General features: G+C 40.4%; 1 long non-coding RNA gene across 1 annotated transcript in view; it reads left to right on the forward strand.

Annotated features, from left to right (window-relative positions):
- The first annotated feature begins 457 nt into the window (after window positions 1–457).
- LOC119262000 overlaps window positions 458–18,285 on the forward strand; it is an 89,022-nt gene continuing 71,194 nt past the window's right edge. Inside the window, exons 1-2 of the long non-coding RNA XR_005129336.1 lie at window positions 458–536; window positions 1,460–1,545. This is a non-coding gene — a long non-coding RNA (uncharacterized LOC119262000). The remainder of the gene's footprint in view (window positions 537–1,459; window positions 1,546–18,285) is intronic.

Here is an 18,285-nt window from a genome sequence, read left to right on the forward strand (position 1 = left end):
ACACCCACACAGTCTTTAGGTACAACCAGTAATCGTCCCAAAATGTGTCCGAGTACTTACAAGAAACAAACACGCTCAGTCGTTTCAAAATCATCTTCACATTTTCATCCAAATGGAACTTTGTCTCAGGAATTCTTTAGATGTATGTATTCCATTCATTATTTATATCCTTGGCCTTTGTGGGGTAGATGGAGTGGATGGGGTGGATGGAGGGGGGGCAGCAAATGTAATATACATTGATCTGAGTTTACATATATAATCCTTTGGGGGGAAAAAAAGAAGAAGTGAATGTCTGAAACAAACATTTGGGTACAGTATCCTGTTTAAACAGCTCCTAAGAAAGCACAGTTTCATAGCCATTGTCATGGTGCTGTGGAGAGGGTACCACGTACGTCGTTTACGTAGAGTTACGCTTAAGTACGAAACGGCGTTTTTCTTCTTATTACTCACTTAAAGACTGACGGACCTCGTGTGACTGAGCACAGCAGCAGCTCTGTCGGTCCACCCAGCTGCCATCCATCGCCCGGGCCAGTTTAGTGAGTGTAAACGCTTGGCTGGCGTGTATAAACGGTCTAGTTGATGGGGATGTTGGTAGGTGAAGCTCTGCTCGTCAGAGGCCGGGCGGCGAGCGGGGTTACGCTGTGTTCAGCTTTAATGGAGCCTCAGAGTAAACAGAGCTAAAGCTAAAAGCTAGCCGTCATTTTCTTCCATCCGCTCTGTTTATTGTGCACAGTTTCAAGTAAAGCCGAGTCATGGACCAGAACCTAAGCTCAGTTTCTCCTGAGAGCCTCTTCCACTGCAGGGTTGCAGTAGTCAAGTCAAGTGAGCGAGCAAGGCCAAACTCGAAGGGGCATACCACCGACTTTTCAAAATTTCCGTATTATCCCGTCGTTGAGATGTAAACAGCTTCATTCGGAGTGCTTTGATTTCAGATCATTAATAGTAGAGAAACCTTAGATTTATCTAAACCTTAGATTTAGACTTAGATTTACAGTGGTGGTGAAAGGAACCAGAGGTCACAATGTCTGCAACACAAAAATAGCCATTGACAGTGCCCAGCAGGTAAAAATATATGTTTTAGGCCAGATCCTTACCTGAAAACCTTAGTAAAATAATAAGCAGGTCTTCCGACAGCATATTTGTAAGTGTCACTTTCTGTTAGGCAGCTTTTAGAGGCATTCAGCCCTGCAGACATCTGGTTCCTATCACCACCATGGTGAACTATTCTGACAGTTTCTCTGGAATGAAGCATTTCACACCAAATTTCAGGCAGTCTGTGGAATTCCCCTTTAAGTGAGCAAGCAAGGCCAAATCTAACTTATCATTAGGCATTACAAAAGAGCTATTGTGTTTGCTTCTAGTCGTCACAAGTAAAGCTCCCAAGTGTTTAAAACAGGACATCAGTTAATCTAACAGATGCTAAAATGTTCTTAAAGCGTCAAACGGCTTTGTTTTGCAGGGACAAATGAGACTGATAAGACCGATGGGAATGGTCAGCAGCCTGAAGGAGCAGACAGAGGGGATGAAACATGCAGAGAGAGAGAGGTTTGTGCTTCACCACATCACCAGACCTAAGTCACTGAATGATAAAAAGAGTACAGAAGTGACGATCTACATCAGCCATACTGTAAAATAAACTGATAATCCAGTCCAGTCAGTTAACGTCTTAAAGCATTAGTGCATACAGTGGGGTCCAAATGTTTGAGTCATAATATCAGCATAACATCCGAGTGAAAAGTAGTTTTTTAGTGTTTACATGAATTCCCCCTTTTGCTTTAATGACCGTGAGAGCTCAAGCTGGCATGGACACTACGTTTGTGCGAAAGCTTTTGACCAGTAGGTCTAATAGAGTTGTTTGACTGTATCGTTGCTGTCCAGTGAAAAACAAGTATCCCCAAAATCTTAACTTTACAGGAGAGGGCAAAAACACTCCCACCTTTCAATGTAAGTCAATGTGAAGAGATTTTGTTCCAAGCGATTTTAAAGCATTTCTATTGGTCCACTCGTCATGAAATTGTTACACAATGTAAAGGACAGCTGGTGTGTTCAAATGATGTAGAAAACTAAAAATGAATGAAAATGGACATACATGGCTTTCACTGGACGTTTAAAGAAAGCGAAACTGACTGACCCAAGGCGATAACATGGTCAGTTCCACAAAAAAAATTAAAAAATGAAGAAAATACAAGATATATAACGTGTTCTCGGGCCTCTGGACTGTAGTTCGTATGAGAGTTTAGTATAGAGTGGACAGAATAGATAAGTAAGCGTATATCTGTCTGCTGGTGAGGTAGTCAACACCCTGCTGACTGTATGCCACTGCTTGCACCCAGATTATTGTCTTGCTTACAAGGTCTGACTAGTTTTTAATCTCTGTAAACAGATTTTCAATGCACATAGCCTTTTATTTTGGAAAATAAAGCAAAAATTTCTATAGAAAATTGGGCAACAGTATATAATAAGCCTAATATAACATCATTTTGTTGAAAATGTGGCTGACTGTGCTAGATTGGTATCCGCTTTATAACTGGCATTATTTATTATATTGCGGTAAAAAATAGCTACTAAACTAATTCGTAAAGGATGAAGAAAGAAAGAAATGAAGAAAAAGTGGTGTTTTATCTAAAAGTCTGCTAAACCACCTATAGCCTGCTCTGAAAAATGTTGAACAAAAGCCAGTGGGCCGCCAGCAGCTAAATCCTTTATTTTACAGAAAGAACTAATGAATTAAATGCAGGAGACCAAACTGCAGTGCAGGGAGTTTAGGCTTTACCCACCTTTCATGCTCATTGCATTCTCTTTCCAACCTGCAGTCCTAAATAATCAGCTGCAGGTTTGGTCCAAATACAGATAGGAAGAAAAATGCTTCGACCTGACTAGTTACTTTCTTACTAGTATAAAGCTAATGGCTCCATTTGTACAGTGAAGCAGCTGCTCGGTTACCGTACATGTGATTTTTATGATGTTGTTTGTTCTTGCTGTTTGCTGTCTTCCATGGCTGTGTAAAAGCTGACTGAACGCAAAAAAATCTGAGACTTGTCTGAGAAGAGGGCTGTTCTAATGTTAACCATCAGACCCATGGCAGTAAAGGCTTTAATCGGGGCCTCTTCTGTGAAATTGTTCTCATGAGCCATTGATTTTGCACTTTTGGGAGCATGAGGAATGGATTTTGCACTCATCCAGTATTTAGATAAGGTTTAAAGATAAGCTTTTAGGGTTCTTCAATTAGATCTTAAAAATCCTGAAGGTCTAACAGCCGACATACCAGTAAGATGAATCACAGCCATACGGCTGGTTGAGTCGAGAGTTCCGAAACTATACAGAGTTTACAGTGGATCATTTCCCATGTAGATTATTTCTGAAGTAGGCTACTTAAATATTCATTAGTTTTCAGTACTCTTTCCACCACTGGATTCTTTTACTGATGGATCGATGAGATGTCACAAAAACCGTGACTCTGCTGTCTGTGAATTCGAGCAGAAAAAGCCCAGCAGACTATCAGTTCCTTCAGCCTTGAATATTTTGCCGTTCGCCTGCGTCCAGACACTCACAGTGATGTTTAATAAGCCAGATAAGCCTCGTTTAGCAGGCCGTAGAACGGTTTTGAAAGACCAATTCAGCAGATTTTTGAAAATGGCTGCATAATCCAACGACTGAGATGTCAACAGAGTCGTTCTGCGAGGTTTGGCGTGAAATGGTTCATTGTGGAGAAACTTGCTGACTTGGTGGTGATGGGAACCAGGGGTCGCTATGTCTACAACACTAACATAGGCAGTTTATTTACTTTACAGATCAGTCAGTCTGTGTTAAGAACGTATGTAATCCATAGTTCGATTTGATATAACATAGTCGTGCCTCAATTCAAAGCAGTTCTTAATAAGCGAGTGGCTCAAAATGCACTTTATGATGATCAGTGTGTTAAAGCATTAATAAAGATCATTAATAAAGCACAATATTTAAAACAAAACAAAATATGTCGAGACAGTCCAGGGTCAATGAGCCAACACGGATAGATCGGGGACCAGACATGACGTAAACCAGAATCAGACAAACACCAGTACAACCAACACAGCATATAACACCAACATCACAGACAGAGATTCAAACAGCAAACAAAGACCAGTCACCAGACCGGGTGTAACAAGGGACAGGTGTAAACACAGGTGGAGACAATCAGGGGTGGAGTCATGAAAAGAGGGGGCAGGACTAGAATACCAAAACAAATGCACATGGACAGGACTGGGAGGGGCCAATCGTGACACTCAGAATGACTGCATGTAGTAATGAATTAAATTTATAGTAATTGTGGGGGGAAAAAAAGAAAAAGTGTAAGTGTTTCACTCTGTATTTATGTGATGTAAGATATGGTAAATCCACAGCACTGAAAATAAAACCCAGCCTTTTAGCTCCAACCAAAGACCAATTTATAGTGTCCAGCTTATCCTCATTACCAGTGAAGTGCATCTAGCCACAGAGAGAAAAATGAGGCTAATAAGCTGCCTGTTCAGTAGTTTTGCTGATGAACGGTGGAAAAGAACACATAAAAAACACAAATTAGAATGAAAAAGGAAACTGCATGTTTAACTAGGGTGTTATTTTAACATGGACGTTCAGTTATTGCTAAATATGTGCCGGTCTTGCCCATGAAACCCTCAAAGCTCTCATTTTAAAACTAAGAAATACTTATTCTTCAAACTACTTTTGCTCATTTTAATCAACTTTTTATTGCCTTTTTACTTTCATTTTATTCCTTTTATTATTTTATTTCATTTCTGAAATGACAGTTGAGACTATTTTTTGAGTCAGAGACCACTTGTTCCATTTTCAATTAAATACAAGTTCAAATTCGAGTTTTAGTGTCAGTACGGATGCAGAAAAGATATTTTAAAAAGAAAATGAATCTGAAACCTCAAGAACTGAACATTATATGATTTTTTTTCAGTGATTACTGTCCACCGTTTACCCTTAGTGTCCATTCTTTTTAGGAGTCTTGCTTTCAGCGTTCAGGGAAATCTGCAGGGATATTTTTTCACATCTCCAAAGTTCAGTTTTAGAAGTTGGTTTTGCATTTTCTTCTTCTCACAATCCAAGTAATCGCAAACATTCAGTAATGTTGAGGTCTGGACTCTGGAGTGGTCAGTCCCTTATTATGAGAACACCAGCTTTTCTCAGTAAGGGCTTCTTGGCAGCTGCACATCTTTTCAAACCTATAGTGCGAGTTGCGTTCTCACAGTGGAAAGATGGGCAGATATACACTATATTTCACTCACCCATCCAAATCATTGGATTCAGGTGTTCCAATCACTTCCATGGCCACAGGTGTATAAAGCCGAGCCCCTAGGCCTGCAGACTGCTTCTACAGACATTAGTGAAAGAATGGGTCGCTCTCAGGAGCTCAGTGAATTCCAGCGTGGTACCGTGATCGGACGCCACCTGTGGAACAAGCCCAGTCGTGAAATTTCCTCACTACTAAATATTCCACAGTCAACTGTCAGTGGGATTATAACAAAGTGGAAGCGATTGGGAACGACAGCAACTCAGCTACGAAGTGGTCGGCCATGTAAAATGACAGCGGGGTCAGCAGATGGTGAGGTGCATAGTGCACAGAGGTCATCAACTTTCTGCAGAGTCAATCACTACAGACTTCCAAACTTCATGTGGCCTTCAGACCGGCTCAAGAACAGCGTAGAGAGCTTCATGGAATGGGTTTCCATGGCCGAGCAGCTGCATCCAAGCCTTACATCACCAAGCGCAATGCAAAGCGTGGAATGCAGTGGTGTAAAGCGCCACCACTGGAAACCAGTGCACAAAGCAGGTCCACACAGACATGGATGAGTGAGTTTGGTGTGGAAGATCTTGACCGGCCTGATAGTCCTGACCTCAACCTGACAGCACACCTTTAGGATGAATTAGAGCGGAGACTGTGAGCCAGGCCTTCTCATCCAGCATCAGTGTCTGACCTCGCAAATGTGCTTCTGGAAGAACGGTCAGAAATTCCCATTAACACTCCTAACCCTTGTGGAAAGCCTTCCCAGAAGAGTTGAAGCTGTTATAGCTGCAAAGGGTGGGCCGGCATCATATTAAACCCTATGGATTAAAAATGGGATGTCGCTCAAATTCATATGCGTGTGAAGGCAGGTGAGCGAGTAGCGGCAATATGGTGTATATGAACACTGTGCTGAAAAATGTTGAGAGGTCAGGATCTGTTTTTTATCATGGGTTGTAAAATTGACATTGAGTTGTAAGCAGTTAAATCTTTTTAGGTCATGTTTTTTTTTTGTTGTTGTTAACCAGACGTTTACACTGTCTGGGCTAAATGAACCCTTGAAACACACCAACACATTTCCTGCATGCTCTGTTAGACAAACTTGCAATGTAAATAGCATTATCTGCACTTTCGTGGGTCAGGCTGACATTTTAAGCTCCAAAAAAAAAAATCAGTTGCCCATTTAAACAACGTGAACCAAATAAAGTGCTGCTTTGAAACTTAGACAACTGACTGTTTACCACAATGAATATAATACAGTTATGCTTTGACATTCTGGGACAGGTGTAGCTGCAGTGTTCAAATACAGAGCAAGTGCATTTAACTGCCTCATGTTATTTACCTCATAAATAGGGCTGGGTGTCATTGAATTTGACACCGATGCCAAAACATATTTCAGTGCCTTTTTTGTGACCATCAGTTATTGTAACATAATGGTTATTTATATTTATTCCATCTTCCTCTTTTCTTTCCATGGATGCTATAGTTAAACAAGTGCATCCCTAAAAGTGATTCTAATAATCACTTCTAATGTCATTTTTATTCATGACTCCAGCTCTACAGACTTTTCAGGAGTCAGTAGGGGTCATAAATAAAACCTAAAATATCAGAATCCTTAAAGCTTTTCACCATATGTGATGCATATTGTGTTATTTCGACACATAGACGCATACCATTTAAGAAGTACCACTAAAGACTATGAAGACAATGGTTTCTTAGTGTTTTACGCACTAATCCAATCCAATTTATGTAGTGTTTTGCTCACTAGATCCAATTAAACAGGACTAATTATGAACTCTACATAATGTAGCAAGTGGTCGGTCAGTCACAAAAATAAATAAACAGTAATGATAATAATAATAAATAAAATAAATAAATAAAATCCCACCCAAAACAAACAATGAGCGCTGCAATAAATATCTCTGCATATACACACATAAAGATGTATACATGCACACATGGGAATAACTAAATGATCAACAAGAGTGCAGGAGACGGGTAAATGAGTAACATATATGAAATAGACCAAATAAAAGGGCAGCCAGTCCTCCTGTTCCAGGGATGAGTGATGAATTATGGTTTCTGTAAGAAGGAAAGCAGTGGTTCCCAAATCCTCCGGAACTTGTCAGAATTGTGGTTGAGGTCATGAGTCAGCTTCTCAAGAGGAATAAGAACAGAAATCTGCGTTATCCACATGTCAACTGTAGGGACCTGGGGGGTGGACCACCTCAGCAAAATACATTTTTTCGCCAAAATTAAAACAATTATCAGCAGAGATTTGCTATACGTGTCAAAAGAAGGTCAGTGTTCTTTAGGTACAGACGATGGCCACGATATTCTCAGAAAAGTCTATTGTTGATCACGATGCCATAATTGTATCATGATAATGGTAAAATACAGTTGTGAGGCCCATGTCTAGTACTCGGTAGTGCTAACATGTTTCAGTGTCTTTTGGTACCAGACGCCATAGACAGATCAGCACAGATCAGCCAAAATCAAAATATCAAACCAAATTATTGTTTGTGAGTTTGGCATGAAATCCAGTTACGATGTTGGTTAGTTCTGATCGTGTGCTCCTTATTTTTACTGTATATGAGTTAATTTACCACTGGCGCTTCTGCTGTGTGTGTGTGTGTGTGTGTGTGTGTGTGTGTCTGGTGGACTGACGGCTCGACCGCTCTTATCAAAGCGAGCAGGCGGCCTGGTGCACAGATCCTTGTCAGCAAGGCTTTCAGTCAGCGCACGACAAGACAGGCGAGAGAGGAGCTCTCCCAGGACCACACATGCAGCTGCTCCTCCACCTTACACCTCTATCTCTATCTCCTTCTCTCTCCCTCTCATCTCTCATTTTACCCACCCTCTCCGCCTTCCCACCCCGACTGCATCCTGCCAGCCCAAAGTCACTCGTCTCATTGTCATTTCCTGTCAACTGACCTCACCTGCGTGATAAAACAACACCAGGGATGCGCTAGCATTGATATTTATTGCTGCTGCTGTGCCCCAGTGTTTAACATGCCACTTAAAGTTCTGAAATCCTGTCATAATAACCTTTATTTATATGCAGGAATAACTAAGACTGGCAAATCCGTTATATTTGTAATAAAGTAATAACCAGCTGTGGGTAATGTGATAAAATATCCACATTTTAGTCATTTTAGTGCATTTGTAGCCCTACAGAAGTGAGTGTTCTATTACTTTGTAAGGCTTATCCAGGTTTTTATTTTATTTTAGTAATGTTTTTATGTTGGAACTGGCATCAGTGTCATGCATGAAAAATATCAGATATTGGCATTGACCAATAGTTCCCATTTTGGTGCATCCCTACAAATAATAGCAATAGATTTAGGCTGCACTTTTTGTTCCAATTACAGGAAGGTAAAGGAATCGGTAAAGTACGAAGTGTATCTCCTCGTCAAGTATGTCTTATCCTAAACATGCTGAAATATGGTGTGAATGCACTGCTGCAAGTCTCCCCGCACATTCCGAAATAATAATTCCGAAATCAGAGACGTCGGACTTGGTGTGTTTTCCGGACCACGCCGTACGTCTTTACATGTTAACATCACACGCACGGGCTCAAATAGGAGGGCCGGCTCAATGTTTGGGTCTCAGAATCAACATTATGCCACTTAAGCCACTTAAGACAGGTATTATGTCGAATTCTGACTCCCTCGCAAAATCTAGCTTACCTTCACACACATGTCACACACATACGGACGCCACATGATTTCTGTTCTTTCTATTCAGAAACATTAACAGTGATTTACGCGAGGAAAGAAATTTGTATAGCATCCATATGACATTGTGGATGTGGTCTGAACAGGCTGAGAGACGTTTTGGGGATGTATTTACAGAAAAGATTTTGCTGACTATTGACTTCTAGTGTTGGTGAGGCTCCTAGATGAGGTTCGCCTTCTTAGCAAGTTCTTTTTTGAGCTAGATCATGGACTTTTAGGGTATTTGGAGAGCATTCATTTAAGCTTCATAGCCCTAACAATATCATGTGTAATACGGAAGTACATGTTTAGGTATTAAATATTGATGTCAAGACCAAAAGCAATGGTGAGGTAATAAATTGTCTATTTACAGTTTTATCTGCGCTGAGATTCGATCACTGCTTTTAAATCGTATTTTGGATATTCGTTTTATCACAACTTCTTTCCTGATGCTGTGCAGCTTTCTTATTAATCAGTGCGTTTACAACCACTCAATATTCTGATCATAATCGCATTTCCGCTGTTCTCCGATTATTCAAATGGTCGTGTACTCCGGCTTCTTAGATCGGTGTAAAGTCTAGAAATCTGAGAGCTGAAGAGAGCTGGATTTTAGCTCAGTCATCAGATTTCTCGGTGCCTGTAAAGTCTTACCCTGATTTCTTTCAGATCTTTCTTTTAGCCTCTTATTCTCCAGGGTATGTTTTGGTTTGTCCATCTGAATTTACATGATCAAATCGTAAGGCAAATTATTCACTAACTGCATGAAATAAATGCAAATTTCTGTTTTATTTTATTTATTCATTTATTTATTTTGGAAAAGCTCCCCTCAAATTCTAAGAACATGTGTTTTATGATCTACACGTATTACTATGCTTACAACTTACCGCTGAAGGCCAAAACTCTCAGACGCTCTTTGTATTATTTTATAAAAATAATTTTTACAGAGCCGCTCACTGAAGAGGCGCCGTCTGTTTATAGTTTATAGCCCAGATTTGGGGAAAAATGGGTCGACTTTCAGTACAAAAGAACTTATGAGTTCAGCTTCTTGTATTATAAGGGTTTAAAATGACATCACCGTCTATTAGACCGGAGAGAAGAGTTATAGCCTCATATAACAGCCATCCTTTGAACGGAGCTTATGGAATATAAAAGTTATGAAGAACATGACGAAGCACGTTTTGGAAGCACCACTGGTTCCAAGGAGTTGAAGAGGTTAAATGATGTTTGTTCATAGTTTCAGGTAAAGCTTTTTATTGCATGGCACTGTGTTTTATAGTTTACTTTATTGTTGAATGCACTGTGTATTGTAGTTTATTGTATTGTATTGCATGGCACAGAGTTCTGTGCTCAACTCTGTTTTTTCTGGGTACAGTGACTTATTTCTAGCAGTATCTGAGCTCAGGACCATCTTTCTCTCTAACCTATTGGTAACCAGCAAAGACACTTTCTCTAGATAGACAAAGCACTTCTTGTAAGTCGCTCTGGATAAGAGCGTCTGCTAAATGCTGTAAATGTAAAGTGTTTCAGATGAAGAAATGTTTAAAACAAATTCACAGCAAGTGAATGTGGTTGGTTAGTGTAGTGGTTAACACCTCTGCCTTCTACGCTGTAGACTGGGGTTCAAGCCCCCACCTGGGCAAACACCCTACACTACACCAATAAGAGTCCTTGGGCAAGACTCCTAACACCGCCTTGGCCTACCTGTGTAAAAAAATGATCAAATTGTAAGTCGCTCTGGATAATGATGATGCTGCACAGGACATTTATCTGCAGCAGGATAGACTCAGTAATATGGATTCCAGACTTTTGAAGTGCAGTATAGCTTGTTTATTCTTCTTGTGCATAGAGCTTTTGCTGCTTGTGTTCTCTTTTTGAAACGACATGAAAGAGCGCTTGGTAATGACTTGTCTTTTTCCTCCGTCTGGTTGCATGAGCGGTGTTGTGAGCGTGTGATGTGATGAGGTTTGGCATGTTCGGGACAGAGCGGGTCTCAGGTAATGTCCCACAGAGTCACAACACAATGTGCGGGGTGCAGGCTGTGTGGCAGTGCTAATGGACTGTAAAGGATTTCAGCCTGGGCTCAGAGGACACACTGTTCCAACCGCACACAAACACACACAGCGCTCAGTGCGGCATGGAGCGAATCAGGGAATTAGGAGCACACAGGGGTGTGTGAAGATCATGTGGGTCACTGTGAGTAGTCAGACTGTCACGTACACATACACAACATGTCATAGCAAGGGTGAGCCATGTGGCTGAAATATAACAGCATGATTTCATGATGCGCTGTGTACGGACGCCCAGAGTTTGACGCAGCGTGGAAACACTGTTAGAGTTTGAAAATGCACTGTTCGCTCTCCAGTCCACGCAGTCCATATACAGACATGTTCAGCAAGAATGAGGCAGAGTTCTCATACATGTTAGAACAGCTTGAAATCGTGGCATATTCATGACGCTATAAAATAGTAATAGCACAAAAAAGCTGTTATTTCAGAGTGGATACGTCTATATGCCATATTAATAAAGAGCTTTTCCTGTTTAAAGTGATCGTAATCGGATTCTGCAGTCATCGGATTATTCAGATTATCATGTGAACAGCACACTCTTGATTTCTTGGATCGAAGTCATTTCTAGAAATCTGACTAATAAATCCGAGAGCTGGATTTTAGCTCAGCAGTCAGATTTCTCAGGGCATGTAAACTCTTACTCTGATTTCTTTCGGATTTCTCAGTCTCAGTCTCATGTGCTAAACTGTCCGTGGTACTGGAAATAAACTTTTGGAGCGAGGCTGAAACCATCTACATGCTTGGCAAATGAAAGGATTCAAATGTTCTCCCTCTTCTAGATGATATAATGTTCATGTTTATCAAAATAAAATAAAAAAATGTAAAAAGCTGCGGCATGAAGTTTGAGTTTCACTTATGTAGACCCAGAGTTTCCCATTATCTGATTACTCAAGTGCATGGAAACGCGTTGAACAGACTACTGACAAAATCTGATTTTCGGCAGTGATCGGATTATTAAGTGAACGCAATAGTAAACATATTATAAAATGATCATTAAAAAAAAGCATTACCAAAAAAAAAAAAAAACCCAAAGCATATCAGTCCGGAGTGGCGTGTTATTCCCAAAATCAAAAGAGTTTACTGTTGTGCATTGGCAGCCTAACATATCCTACCTAAACTGAGTGGTTGTGTTGTCGATGAAATACAAATACTGAAACAGACACTCGTATTGACGGACACTCAACACTGGTGTGCGGAAAACTAGATGTCCTACCATGCAGTGTTTACAAGTACTGACAAAACCCACATTTAATTGCTATAACGATGACCTGTTGTCATATGGACCACCCCTACGGCACGCTCAGTAAAAATGTCAGAACGGGATTTATCCACAAAGGCCCTTTTGAATTCACCTCCCTCATAGAGCAGCACTTAAACATGAGATCATCAGCTTTCCTCAGCATTTCCCTGCCTCCAAGGAACTGTTGCCTGAGAAACGCTTTGTGCTGTGTTCTTCTATAGCAACCTTATTTTAGTTCTGCTTGAGCTGGATTTGAAAAATTGAAGCAGTAGCCTGTTAGGCTTGCAAGATATCAGAATTGTCGTTGGCCACATGTAGCTTAACCGTAACTCAAGACCAAAAAGTAGCAAGCTCAGTTGTACACTAGAATTAGTTGTTTTATTTTAAATAGTCTACTTTTTGCACTGTTAGTTATTGTTTGGGCGAATTACGTTCTTGAGCACGGCACTTTTTAGATGCATCCCGGCCTAAAACTTCCATTTACTGTGTTATTTGTTGTGTTACGTACTGTCTTGTAGTGCATCCCTCAGCTTCAGCCACCTGACAGAATGAATGATCTTATTTTCATCAATCAGTGTTCTGTCACTACAAAGCCCAGCATGCACTACACAAATGCATCAGTCCTGATGTGGAAGTTAATAGATAGAGAAGTGACGGCGGCTTCCTTGCAGTAATGTTGGCTGATTTCCTCCTGCATTATCCAGCTAGTGGGGGATGGGAAGCTTTAATACCAAAGTCCACCCCAAAGCAGTTGTCAAAAGTTCTACCCACCTTGAAGATACATCATCAGAATAATCCAACTATATGTGATAGTGTGGTTTCTTTAGTAGCGATGCTGTGAAGGTGTAGGCACAAACTCTTCAGTGACACTCGTCTCTTGCATATAAAGATGTTTATTAGCATTGAGAGGTCGAAGTCACAGACAAGCCTTCACGAATCAGCTTGGAGAGAAGAGCCAAATTCCTCTCTGACATACGTTCCCAACTCAGGGCTTTTATATGTTTGTGTGGACATATAGCCCACATCTGGTTTCTATTAAGATAGCCTTCCCAACGTATGGGTCTTCTTCAAGCAAAATACCTTTTCCTCCATAATGGCCCTGATCACCTAATACCATATATAGGCATTGTTTACATTCAGGGGGCCCCTTTCCTGGCCAATGGACCCTGGATCTCAAATCCACTGGTACCTTGAGATCCTGCTCCCATTTCAGTCTGGGGCCCACAGGATAAACTCCAACCAGGATCTACACAGTATAACCAATATGATAGAAATTAATGTTATGACTATAGAATTAATAAGATCAAATTCACCACAATAGCTCGGTCGGAATAGAGTACATCGATGTATACACCTCGGATCGGATTACTTGGAGCATGTAAACAGAGGTTTTCCATCAGATAGCTGAGTAGAGTGAGCGTAAACACCTCAGCCTAAATCTGTAATCTGTACTCAAATGGATTGGGTGGAATCTTTGCATGTAAACATAGCCGGTGTAGGAGGCCAGTAGGCGTGTTTAGCGATGGTGACCGTTTTGCGTTTTGGCCAGTGTTGTGGCCAGCAGGTAGTGGTGCGATGCTGTGTGTTTTTCAGATACGTGTCTGGTTTTGCTTTTTTTTAGGGTTGTTTTTACACCACGAGTGTTGCTCTGAATGTACTGTAGTTGTAATAAGACAGTGCAAAGGGTCATGTCGACTCCTGTGCTTACAGAGACTAATTTACTCTGAGCCATACTGGCCTGACCTCTGCAGCTTCTGTTTGAAAACACAGTTATCAAAGTCATATTTTGCATGACTTTTTTGACTGTGTAAGCTGATTTTTTTTTTTTTTTAAAGCAGCTTAATGCATTAGAGGTTCGGTGACCTCCTTTACTTTGCCGCGCTGCTGTTGAGCATGATAACGTATTATAATCAGCAGTGCTTTGAAAAGATACTTTCATCTATTTCAATGGGTGCATTGTGTGTTTTCCCCCACACGGAATGGATCAGATATTCAGATACGATGTAAAATACGACTAAAATAAAGAAAAGTACGACTAAAATAACTCTAGAGGAAGGAGCAAGTTTTAGTCGAAGGTATTTGAGCATTAAGTGCCCTGATTAGGCCCAGTTGCTGTAGTTACCAATCAGTTTCTCGCAGCACTGCGAGGGCATTTTGGCCGAACACACCGCACAGGACAGGTTTAAATCAGCAATATTTGGGGCTGATTTAATTTGAGCTGAAATTGTTCATTTAAAGCTCCTACTGGGTTTAGGTTTGGAGTTTGATTAAACCAGTGCGCTCAATGTCCTAGATGTGTCCCTGGCCCTGCGCTCTCTGTCTTTCTGTCCAAATGTGTGCAGTGTATGAGGAGCTGCATGACTGTTATTAGGAGAACAACCACTTTAGGCTTCCCATAGAACCTTTGACAAACCATTTATTTTGTACATATGATATTCGAGTCCGAAGAACCTTTTAAAAGATTGAGTCACGGCATATAATGTAAAGCAGGGCTCTTAAAGTACAGACAGGTTCGTACGGCCTGTCACATATTTATAGTTTATAAATCATTTTTTTGATTTATATCAATCACTCATTTTTCTGTGACCACATATTTACATCTAATGGATACATTTTACACACTTTTGCAGACAGTGTGGCTGGTTTCCCGACTTTCCCGGCTATATGAAGTCAGCTTAGATTCCTGATTGCGATGTTAAAAGCAAAAAAAAGTTTTAACATCATTCAGACACTGTCATTTAGCCTTAGCTAACTTTGCTTGAAACTTTTAACTAGTCAGTCAAATCTTCCCTGTTCTTCATTCACTCATGACATAGCAGTGATTGCCAGCATGTCAGAAGCGAGAAATGAACGAAACGATCAACTTCACTCAAGAGTCCAGTATAATGCTGCTGGTAAAAGTTTTAAACACTAAAATGTTTATTAAATGGTAAATATGTTTATGCTACTTCTATTACAACAACAGCAATGTAACAGCAGAAATATAGACAGTACTGTGTGAAAGTTTTAGGCATCTAAGCAAATTTTTAAACAATTGACCTCAGCAGTGAGTTTATCACAATATACATTAGAATAAAGTCGTATTCATAATTCAAATGAACAGAAAAACAGTAAAAAGTAAGAATTTCTTGGGTCCATCTTTTTCCTGGACACCTTCACAGAGACTCGTTAATATCATCAATGACATCATGAGCACAATTTACTGAGCACTGATTGGTCAAACCAGGAGCTGCTTTTTAACTACATATAATACTGGGCTTCCTCGAGGAGCGGCTTGGAAATGGTTAAACAAACACAATAACATCCAGAAAATCACTGTTTATTTTATATATATAATCGTTATTCATTAATATTCCATACATTTTGTTTATTCAAATATTAACACTTTTCTCAGCAAATAAACACAAACTACACAAATAAATAGATTTTGAAAATGTGTCTTGGGTGCCTAAGACTTTCACACAGTACTGTATATAGTATATGGTTTGTAGTGGTTTAATTACTAATCGACTAATATAATTAATAGACTTAATTATTAATAGACTAATTAATAGACTAAGATGCGGTTAATTGGGTGCATTCATGTAGTTAACAGTCATACGTTCATTTAGACCACCTGGCTAGTGGACCCCAGCTAATCTGACTTTGAGGCCTCTGCTGTAAAGTTCTGTACAGTAATGCACAGATATGGGAATTGTGGGCTGATTCCCAGATCCAGTATTTCCATGTACTTAACCAATGTCGGAAAAACCTTTAGACTTGATCTGTTAAATCTAAATAGATTTAGATAATCTAGACATCTACACATCCCAAAAAATCATGGTGCATCGTTAGTTCTGTCCAAATTTTTTTCCAAGTACAGTACCGCAGGGCAGCTGTGGGCTGAGCTCACAGAAATGTGTCCATCCAGGTATGATTTACACCACTCCCTTGTTTTGTTTATGTCCGTTTAGAACCGTCTGTTGTCAGCATCAACTTGACTGAACAGAACTAGAACTTTACAGCTGTTGAACAGATTAGGGGTCACGGGTTTTGTCCACAAAGGGCTAATATACCTGCAGGTTTTCAAGCCAAGCCAGCAGGAGCCCCTCATCTCCTTTTGCGTTATTGGAGTAAAAACCTGCAGCGACACGGCTCTATGTGGATAAAACAGACCCCTGGAGTAGATCCTGGTTCCCTTACTAATGGCAGGTTATCCATGTCTTAATACAGCAAAGGGCCTTAAATCCCAATTCGTAGTGGTTCCCACATTTATTGACCAGTAGTTTTGATGCCACTATCTATCTATTGACCATTGTTTCAGAACAGAGAATACTCGGTCATGGATCCATGGACAGATGATTTTGTGAGCATGACCTCAGCTAGGTCCAGGATTGCAGGACATCGTTCTTCTCTGGTTGTTTATCTCTTAGAAGAAGTCAACACCCAAGCATGGTGCCTGCTGCTCAGCTGTTTTGTCTGTTTGGAAGTTCTTTCAGCTTGACTGAACTGAGCTAGAACTTCATAGCTACTGAAGTCCATCAAAGCTCTGCACGGTATTTTAGAGTGATTCTCTGCCCTTTGCTGGATTAAAACAGGCTAAAAACAAGCTCGAAGATGGACGGCTTGGCAGCCGAGAAGAACCGAATATCTATTGATCATCACTTTGACTTCAAACCTAACGAAGAGAGCGAGCCAGGCAGATTTGACGGAACTGTCAAAGTTGCAGGAAGATTATTCACATTAAACCTTCACAAGCATCAGCTGAACTGAGCTGTAAAACTACATGAAGGTTCAGCATCTGTGAAGTCTGGTAGACTGTTATTGCTTTGCGTTTGAACCTGAAACGATATTTAATAGTCCATTCAAGAGTTTGGCTTGAATTTTGTCCTTTTTATACGGTGAAAATAATAGTGGCATAGAACTCAGAAAGCCACATGCAAATGCAGTCAAAGAAAAACGTCAGTAAAAGCATCTCAGAAGTTTTCTTTGGAAAGCCATTCTATTTTCTTCCATCAGGCAAATTGCCAGACACTGCGGTCAGGCTAGAGAACATCCTCTCTAAAGGGCTTGTCCTTCTTGTTTCCCTGCTATGGAAACAGTCTCTCCATGAAGATATGTCTGGACTGTCACCATGGCTCAGATATTTTCACCATATTGAAAATGCAGCCGTCGGCGGAGGAAAATCGTGGTCGCATTGTTAACATAGGAACTGCTCTGACACTCTTAGCTCAGGTTCCCGAAGATTAAACACCTTCTAATTGCAGTGACTTTATGTTTCAACATGTACTTTGATAACTGCTGAAAGGTTTTGGCTATTTTTAGGGGGGGAAAGGCAGATTTGCAGCTCAAAGCATTAACTTCTGACGCCTGTTTGTATCCTGAATCACAGGGTTTGCAGTCGATGCCTAAATGCAGAATGCGATACATATAGGCTCGCTGGGGAATGCCTCGCTCGGATCAAAAGATATTTTTGTCTTGGCAATATAGAGCATGTCTGAGATGCAGAAAGCATTCATCTCTAAGACGTTTAACTTATTTCATGTCCAGGCAATTTTTAGCATCCTGACTGATGAGATTATGAGGCTAAATTAATATTGTGTATCACCGTCTTCTTCTTCTGCTCCCTGTTCTTCTTGTAGTTATTCTAGTTCCTCTTCTTTTCTTCTTCTTCTAGTTGATCTTCTTTTGCTTTGTCTTCAGCTAGTCCTTCGTCATCTTCTTCTAGTTCTGCTTCTTGTTCTACTTTTTCTTCTCTTTCTTTAGCTCCTCTAGTTCTTCAGCATCTAGTGCTTCATCAGTATCTTCTAGTTGTTCTTCTCCTTTTTCTTCTCCTTCTTCTTCTTCCTCTCATTCCTCTAATTCATCTTCTGATTCTTCATCTTATTCAGATTTGTCATCTTTTTCTCCCAGTTTTCCTTTTTCTTTTTCTATGGTACTGTCCAAAAGTAACTTGATGTGTGTAAGGTCCAGCCAAAATGGCCAAGTTGTTCCATTTTTAGGGGATATTTCTATAAA

The sequence above is a fragment of the Pygocentrus nattereri genome, chromosome 22 (genome assembly GCF_015220715.1).
Source record: "Pygocentrus nattereri isolate fPygNat1 chromosome 22, fPygNat1.pri, whole genome shotgun sequence".
NCBI lineage: Eukaryota > Metazoa > Chordata > Actinopteri > Characiformes > Serrasalmidae > Pygocentrus > Pygocentrus nattereri.